We start from the raw sequence: 8,609 nt of genomic DNA on the forward strand, positions 1-8,609 counted from the left end.
CTCCAACGCAGATCTCGGGTTGAAGCTGGCCACTTTGACTCAGATGCTGGACGGCGCCAGGGAGCGGGAAGCGGCCTTGTCGGAGAAGATCAAGGCCGATGAGGCGCTGCTGGCGAATGCTGCTGCCACCCAGGACACTTTTAGGGAGACCGTGGAGCATTGGACCGAGGGTCTTGTGGATGCTGCAGCGGCCATCGACAAGGAGCTGGCGCAGCTAGGGATGGAGGATTTCGGGTACTCCTCCGATGAGCACCTCCAACCCAGCGCCAAGCTCAGCTTGTTCTTCGAAGGCGTGGCGACGGCCCTCCAGCGACTCCGGGAGAAGATCCCAAAGCAGTTGGCCGACGAGTCGCGCAAGATCTGCGCAGGGGCTCTCCAGAAGGTGCTGGTGAAGGTGGCCTTCCGCAACCCAGGCCTCAACCTCACCAACGTCCTCAGGTCCTTGCCGCCGGATGCTGACCTGGAAGCGCTCAAGGCCCTTGTCGCACCCATTGTGGACAAGGTGAGCGGGATCAAGAGGGTTGAGGGTGATCGCGTAGATTAGGCCGCCCATTTTCTCTTTTCCTTGTCGCTTCTGGTCATGTTACGAGACAAACTGTTAGAGCTGCGACAAGCTATCTTGTAATACGACTTTATTTTGGATAGCAATTGCTATGTTATCTCCTTTACTTGATTCCTTCCTTTGTATGTTTTTGCCCTACGCTTTTAGGGAACTTGTCGGCGCAGGCACCTTAGCCGCGAGCGCTGAGTGCGGAACGTCAGCAGCCTGCTGGCGGTGCCGCTGCCGACAAGAAACCTTGTCGCAACTAGTCGCAGCTCACTTAAGTTGTTGAGCGGACTCGAAACAAAGTAAGGGCGCAACTAGCTACGAGTTGGTTCCTCCGCGCACAGGTTTTCCATACAAAGCAGGGTCGTTCGAGGAAGATAACTCAAAAATTAAAACTGATTGCTCAAACTTTGGCAACTTAGCTTTTCCGTCGTTTTCTTTCCGGTAAGGCGAACACTTCCTTGAACGACGCCTGGTCCACACCATTATCTCCTTTCCCCCTGGCAAACTTGTGCGGGAGGGAACTTCCTTCCTTTGAGAAAGAGAAAGCAGAGAAAATAATGATATGAAGCCTTACGGCTCGTTATTGCTTACCGGGGGTATGTGCTGTACAAAGTGTCAGATACATGCATGCAAAGAAATATAGAAAGCATGAAATGGACAAGATGTGCAGAGCACATGAGCTTTACTTATGCACGGGATCTGCGCCCAGCTTTGTACAAAGGATTACATGCAACATCGGCAAGACTTGTACAAAAGATGGTTGCCGGAACAGGTTCCGGCAACCGCGCCTTACGGGTAAAACTTACGAAGATGCTCAATGTTCCAGGAGTTGCTCACCGGAATGCCATCTTCGGTCTCAAGGCGGACAACGGCAGGCCTAGTGACTCGTTTCACCCGGTAAGGGCCTTCCCACTTCGGCGTCAACTTGTTGGAATTCTTGGCGGACTGAACGCGCCGAAGAACAAGGTCGCCTTCCTCGAGACTTCTGGCATTAACTTTGCGGCTATGGTAGCGGCGCAAAGCTTGCTGGTATCGAGCAGCTCGTACAGCAGCCTGAAGACGGTCCTCCTCAAGGAGCAGCGCGTCGTCTTGTCGCAGCTGCTCTTGCTCAAGCTCATCATAAGCGAGCACTCGAGGTGACCCGTATACGAGTTCCGTGGGGAGAACTGCCTCTGCTCCATAGACTAGAGCAAAAGGCATCTGGCCGGTGGCTCGATTTGGCATCGTCCTGACCGACCAAAGAACCACCGGCAGCTCCTCAATCTAGTTCTTTCCGCACTTGCACAGCCTGTCGAAAGTCCTGGTCTTGAGCCCGCGCAGCACTTCAGCATTTGCCCTCTCCGCTTGACCGCTGCTTCTCGGATGAGCAACAGAAGCGAAGCAGACCTTGGCGCCAAGATCTTGGACATACTGCATGAAGGTGCGACTCGTGAATTGTGTGCTGTTGTCGGTGATGATCCGTTTAGGGATCCCGAAGCGGCAAACAATCGACCTGAAGAACTTGACCGCTGACTGTGCTGTCACCTTCCTCACTGCTTCCACTTCCGGCCACTTTGTGAACTTGTCGATTGCAACATACAAGTACTCAAAGCCCCGACAGCTCGGGGAAAGGGGCCGAGGATGTCGAGCCCCCAGACCGAAAATGGCCAGGATAAAGGGACCGTCTGGAGAGCTTGAGCTGGCTGGTGTATCTGCTTGGAATTGAACTGGCACGCTTCACACTTGGTTACTTGTGCAGTTGCATCCTGGAGGGCTGTTGGCCAAAAGAAACCTTGCCGGAACGCTTTGCCGGCAAGTGCTCTTGCGCCAATGTGGTGACCACATATGCCTCCATGTATCTCTGCCAACAGCTTTTGTCCGTCTTCCCGGTGAATACACTTCAATTTCACGCCGTTGAGTCTTCTTCTGTACAGTGTGTTGTCGACAAACTGGTACATACTTGACTGCTGGGCTACTCTTTCTGCTTCTTCTTGCTCTTCGAGAAGTTCTCCTATCTGAAGGAAACGGACAATCTGCTGTGCCCATGCTGGAGCTTGCGGCTCGACAACAAGGACTAAAGGCACATCTGCTGCTGTGGGAACAACCGCTTCTTCGGCGAGAACCTGAGGCTCAGCCGGAGCTTGATGTTCCCCGGCAAGCTTGCCGGAGCAAAGCTTGTCGGGAGCGTCTGCTTCAACGGAACAAACCTTAAGGCTTGCCGGAGTAGATTGCTCCTCAGCACCCTTGGCGTTGATCTTGGGGACCTTCTTGGCGGCAGTTTCGGGGAGCTCTGCCAGAAAATAGTCACCAGAAATCAACTTCCTCTTCTTTCTCTGTCTAGTTGATGGTGTTACAGATGGTTGGGTTAGCTTGAGCACAAAGACCCCTGGTTCCACAGGTAACTTAAGTGCGGCGCACTTTGACAGGCCATTGGCAATATCATTCTGAGCTCTTGGAACATGTTCCATTTGTAGGCCGTCAAAGTGCTCTTCTAGCTTTCTCACTTCATTGACGTAAGCTTCCATCAACGGACTCTGATAATTCTTGTTCACTTGGAGGACGACAAGCTGTGAGTCACCCCTGACAATGAGCTTCTTGATCCCAAGGTCTGCTGCGATCCTGAGACCGGCAAGCAAACCTTCATACTCTGCGATATTGTTCGTTGCTTGCTCCTTGGGAAAGTGCATCTGGACTATGTACTTGAGGTGCTCTCCGGTGGGTGCGACAAGTAGCACGCCTGCACCGGCACCTTGTAGCGAGAAGGCACCATCAAAGTACATCAGCCACTCTTTGCCTGCTTCCTTAATGGGGATGCTCGTCTCCGGAATTTCTTCATCTTGTGTTGGCGTCCATTCTGCTATGAACTCTGCCAGCGCTCTGCTTTGGATAGTTGAAGTGCTCTCAAACTTAAGGCCAAAGCTTGATAGTTCCAGTGCCCACTCGCTTCTGGATTTTGGAGTATCCTCTTCAGCGGAAAACGAGTGACGACTGTGATCTCATGTGCTTGAAAGTAATGGCGCAGCTTTCTCGAGGCCATGAGAAGGCCGAAAAGCAATTTCTGCACACCAGAGTACCTTGACCTAGCCCCCTGCAGAAGGGAATTGACAATGTAAACTGGGCGCTGCACCATTCTTTTCTACATCTTCTCATGTGACCGCGCAGATCCATCTTTGTCGGGACCAGAGCTTGCCGGTGAAGTCCTCTGCTTGTCGCTGGATGCATCTGCCGTGGTTGCTGGCTCATCATCTGCCTCCCTCTCCGCTACTAACGCAACATTAACCACTTGATTGGTTGCCGCTATATATAGCAGCAACTTCTCTTGTGGCTTAGGTGCGACAAGTATTGGAGTGGAGGACAGGTATCTCTTTAAGTCCTGCAGCGCTGCCTCCGCTTCCGGAGTCCATTTCATTGGACCTGCCTTTTTCAATATTTTGAAAAATGGCAGGGCACATTCAGCAGACCTAGAGATAAACCTGCTGAGAGCAGCTACACAGCCGACAAGTCTTCATACATCCTTGACGCGCTTTGGTGCTTCTATCTGCTTAATGGCCTTGATCTTGTCGGGATTGGCTTCAATTCCCCGCTGAGATACGAAGAACCCGAGAAGCCTGCCGGAGGGGACTCCAAACACACACTTCTCGGGGTTAAGCTTGAGGTTGATCTTGCGCAGATTTGCAAAGGTTTCGTCTAAATCTTGAATCAGAGTCGCCTTCTCCTTGCTCTTGACCACTATATCATCCATGTAGGCTTCCACATTTCTGTGCATTTGCGGCTCAAAAGCATAATGGACTACCCTTGCAAATGTTGAACCAGCATTCTTTAAACCGAAAGGCATCCGTACGAAACAGTATGTGCCACATGGGGTGATGAATGCGGTTTTCTCCTCATCCTCTTCTGCCATGAAGATCTGATGGTATCCTGAGTATGCATCAAGAAATGAAAGCAAGTCACATTCGGCCGTGGAGTCAACAATCTGGTCGATGCGCGGCAAGGGAAAGGGGTCTTTGGGACAAGCTTTATTGACATCGGTAAAGTCGATACAAAGCCTCCATTTCCCGTTTGCCTTGCGCACGACTACAGGGTTGGCCAACCACGTAGGATGGAGCACTCCTCTAACAAGGCCTGCTGCTTCCAATTTCTTGATTTCTTCTGCGATGAATTCTTGGCGCTCCACTGCCTGCTTCCTAACTTTTTGCTTGATGGGCCGCGCATGAGGGCAGACGGCAATATGGTGCTCGATTACTTTCCTGGGAACACCGGGGATGTCAGACGGTTCCCACGCAAACACGTCGACGTTCGCCCACAGGAAAGCAACGAGCGCGCTTTCCTATTTAGGGTCGAGAGTGGCACTGATGGTGAAGGTACCACCAGTGCCATCCTCCTTGGCGGACACCTTCTTGGTCTCTGGTGGAGCTGCCATTGTCTTCTTACACTTGCCGGTGGAGCTCGATGGTGCATCCTTGATGGTAGCGTAGCACTCCGAAGAGGTGCGCTTGCCGGAGTGGGCATCAAAACTCTTGCCGGACTTGGTCTTCTTTGCCCTGGGAGCTTCAGCGGCAAGTGACTTGCGATCTATTGCGGCTGCTGCTTCCTGGTAGATCTTGTCGGCGCAGATAAGGGCATCCTTCTTGTCGCCAGGGACAGAGATGACACTTATCGGGCCTGGCATCTTCAGCATGTTGTATGCATAGTGAGAGGCTGCCATGAACTTGGCGAGTGCTAGACGGCTGAGTATCCCATTGTAGGGCAGTGGAAAGTCAGCAACGTCAAAAGTGACCCTCTCAGTCCTGAAGTTCAACTCGCTGCCAAATGTCACCGGCAACATGATCTTTCCCTTCGGCTTGCTTCTTCCCGGATTGATTCCTTGGAATGTTCCGGTCTCTTCGAGCTCGCTATCAGGGATCTGGAGTTTCTGGGGTACCGCGGAGGAGATCAGATTCAAGCCGGCTCCGCCGTCAACTAGCATCTTAGTGACCTTGAGGTTGCGGATAGTTGGTGAAACCAACATCGGCAAGCACCCGACCACAGTTATGCGATCAGGGTGGTCCTCAATATCAAAGATGATAGGCGTGCTGGACCATTTCAGAGGCTTGCATGACTCGACGGGTGGTTCTACCGCATTGACTTCCCGCATCCACTGCTTGAGCTGGCGGTGGGAAGTATGCAGAGAAGCACTGCCGTCAACGCACAGGACCTCTGTGGCTTTCTGGAACTCCTGCTCATCGGTCTCGTCATCATCCATATCTTCATCATCGTCGTCATCTTCATCCTTGTCGCGGCCGCGTGGAGGTCTATCTCCTTGCCGTTGCTTGGCCTTGTCGCGGCGTCCTCCTTGGCCGGGGCGTTTCTTGCCGGCTCCTCCAGCACCTTCCTGGGCCTTCTCCTTGTCGCGTCGCTCGTATTCAGCCTTTTGCTGTTCAACAAGCTGCTCGACCTTCTTGCAGCTCTGGAGGTCATGGCCCTTGGTGCGGTGGATCTTGCAGTACTGCTTGTTGGTGCTGTCCTGCTTGTCAGCGACCGCTACAGTCTGGTGGTTAGTGCCACTGGAGCTACCAGCTTTGGCTTTCTTGGCGCCACCTTCGTTGCCAGACTACTCAACGACTAGCACATCTTTGCCTTTCTTCTTCCTGTTGTTCCGCCGCCGGTTTTTCTTTGCCGGGGCGGCCTCTTCGCTGTCAGACCCTCCTGCTTCTGTACTCTCTCCGGGAGTTTCCCCCCCTCCTCAGCACGTGCGCACTTGTCGGCCAGGGCATATAGCTCACTGACGTCTCTGATCTTGCACATCGCCATCTCCTCCCGCATCCTGCGGTTTCGCACGTTCTGATGGAATGCGCTGATTACCGCGGCAGGGTGGACATCTGGGATGTTGTGCTGTACGCGGCTGAATCTCTGAATGTACTTGCGCAGGGACTCTCCTTCCTTCTGGGCGAGCAGATGAAGGTCGCTCTCCTGGCCAGGAGGCTTGTGGCCGCCTGTAAAGGCGCCGACAAACTGATGGCATAGGTCTGCCTAGGAGGATATGGAGTTGTTCGGCAAGTGCATGAGCCAGGATCTGACATTGGGCTTGAGCACCAGCGGGAAGTAGTTGGCAAGGATCTTGTCGTCCCGCCCCCCAGCAGCTTGCACCGCGATGGTGTAGATGCTGAGGAACTCCGATGGATGCGACTTGCCGTCGTACTTCTCTGGCACATCTGCCTTGAAATTCTTTGTGCTGGGCCACTAGACTTGCCGCAACTCACGAGTGAACGTAGGGCAACCTACCGCGTATGGCAAGTCGCCTGGTTCCCCTGGTGCATGCATGTCAACAGAAGGCCCAGCGCACTGGTCCGATTGACGCCGCGCTTCTCTTCGGTGCTCGATGCGGGTTCGAGCGTCTTCTTGCTGTCGTTCATGAAGAACTTGGCGCTGATCGCGACGAGCTCGTGGATCTGACGATGCGGTGGAGTCGCTGTCGAGGTGGATCCGGCGAGTCGGCGATCTTGGCCTTCGGGGTGGAGAGTGCTTGGTGGTTGCACCCCCACCGGTTTCGTCGCCATCGGCTCGTGCCTGGCCGTCCTGCGGCGGAGTGTCACCATTGGCGAAGCCAATGAGACTCTGAATGGTGGCCCTCCACTCATCGATCTTGTCTGACGTTGGAGGGTAATCCAGGAGCAGTTGAGCTTGCGCCAAATCTTCTACCGGAGTGGTGGGCGGCAGTGGCGAACGGTGCGAGGAGCGGGATATGCTCGGACTTCTAACTATGTTAGAAGGAGCAGTATCCCATCCAGGTGACCGTGCCTCGCTCGTGCCAGCATGTTGGCGTGCATGCTGGTCTCGAGCATCCCGAGATCCTCCAGCTCGATCTTGGTCCAACAAACGTATGGTGCTGCGAATACCATGACGCTGTCGGTCCTGCGCCTCCTGGGACGGGCGCGGTGCATGTACGGACGCCGAGGTCTGCGCGGCCTTGCCCTTGGACCTGGCATCACCGTGAGCTCCCTCGTCGATGTCCGTTCTTCCGCCGGCGTCTACCCCACCACCCGTTTGCTCCGGTGGTGGTGGGATCGACGTGGACGAAACAGCTGCCGCCGAAGTCTTCTTCTTCGGTGGCATGTCGATGTAGAAGATGAAGATCTAGCTTGTGTGAACGCCGGATCAGGTTCACACAAATCTTCCCCCCCCCCTACCTAGCGCGCCAAAGATGTCGGGGAGTGCTGATCCATGGACACCTATGGGGACCGGCGGGCCGGGCCCCTTTTGGTTCGGCGGGGGGCGGAGATCGCACGAAGAGCAGATTGAGGCGAAGCACACGAGCGGTTTTTACCCAGCTTCGGAGCTCTCCGGAGAGATAATACTCCTACTGCTGCTTGTCTGATTGTATTGAGTTCTTGCTCGGGAGCGCTGAGTGCTACAGTACACTCTAGCTGCTAACGAGACCGAGCGTGAGTGTTTTCTGGCTTCGAACCTTCCGAACCCCCCACCTACGTTGCGCACGGGCCTCCTTTTATATGCTAAAGGGGTCACCGACAGGTGGCAACGTAGACAAGGGTAAAAATGGAAAAGGAGATTGTGGTTGGTACAGCTACCTGTACAGTGTATCCTACCTAACCCTGACGGCAGGGGACAAGGGCATTAAATGCCCGTCTATGTCGCCCACAACAGTGCAGAAAGGGACCGTCAGGGGCGCCACCGCTCGCCACGATGGCAATCTTGTCAGCGCCGCTTGCCACCGCGTAGCGCTGGCTGCACAGCCTCTAGCCAAGCGCGCCTGGAAAGGCCCCAGGGCGACACGTTGGTAGATGCGCTGGAGCGTAGGTACAGGGTGGTAGCGTGCCGCGGCAAGTGCCTTGCCGCGGTTGTTGTCTTGTCGCATCCGAAAGCTTGTCGCTCATCGGGCCTTGCCGGGACGCGTGGCACGTCGCGGCAAGTTCCTTGAGATGCCTTGGTTTGCCTTCCCGGCAAGCTCCTCGTGCCTTGGTCGGCCTTCCCGGCAAGCTCCTCTTGCCGGGGCCTTGTCTCCTTGTCATGAATACTTTGTTGTTAAATGGCTCCACAGGAACCACGGAGGACCTTGGCGGTTACCGAGCAAGCCCTGCCGCGG

The sequence above is a fragment of the Triticum dicoccoides genome, chromosome 1B (genome assembly GCF_002162155.2).
Source record: "Triticum dicoccoides isolate Atlit2015 ecotype Zavitan chromosome 1B, WEW_v2.0, whole genome shotgun sequence".
Lineage (NCBI taxonomy): Eukaryota > Viridiplantae > Streptophyta > Magnoliopsida > Poales > Poaceae > Triticum > Triticum dicoccoides.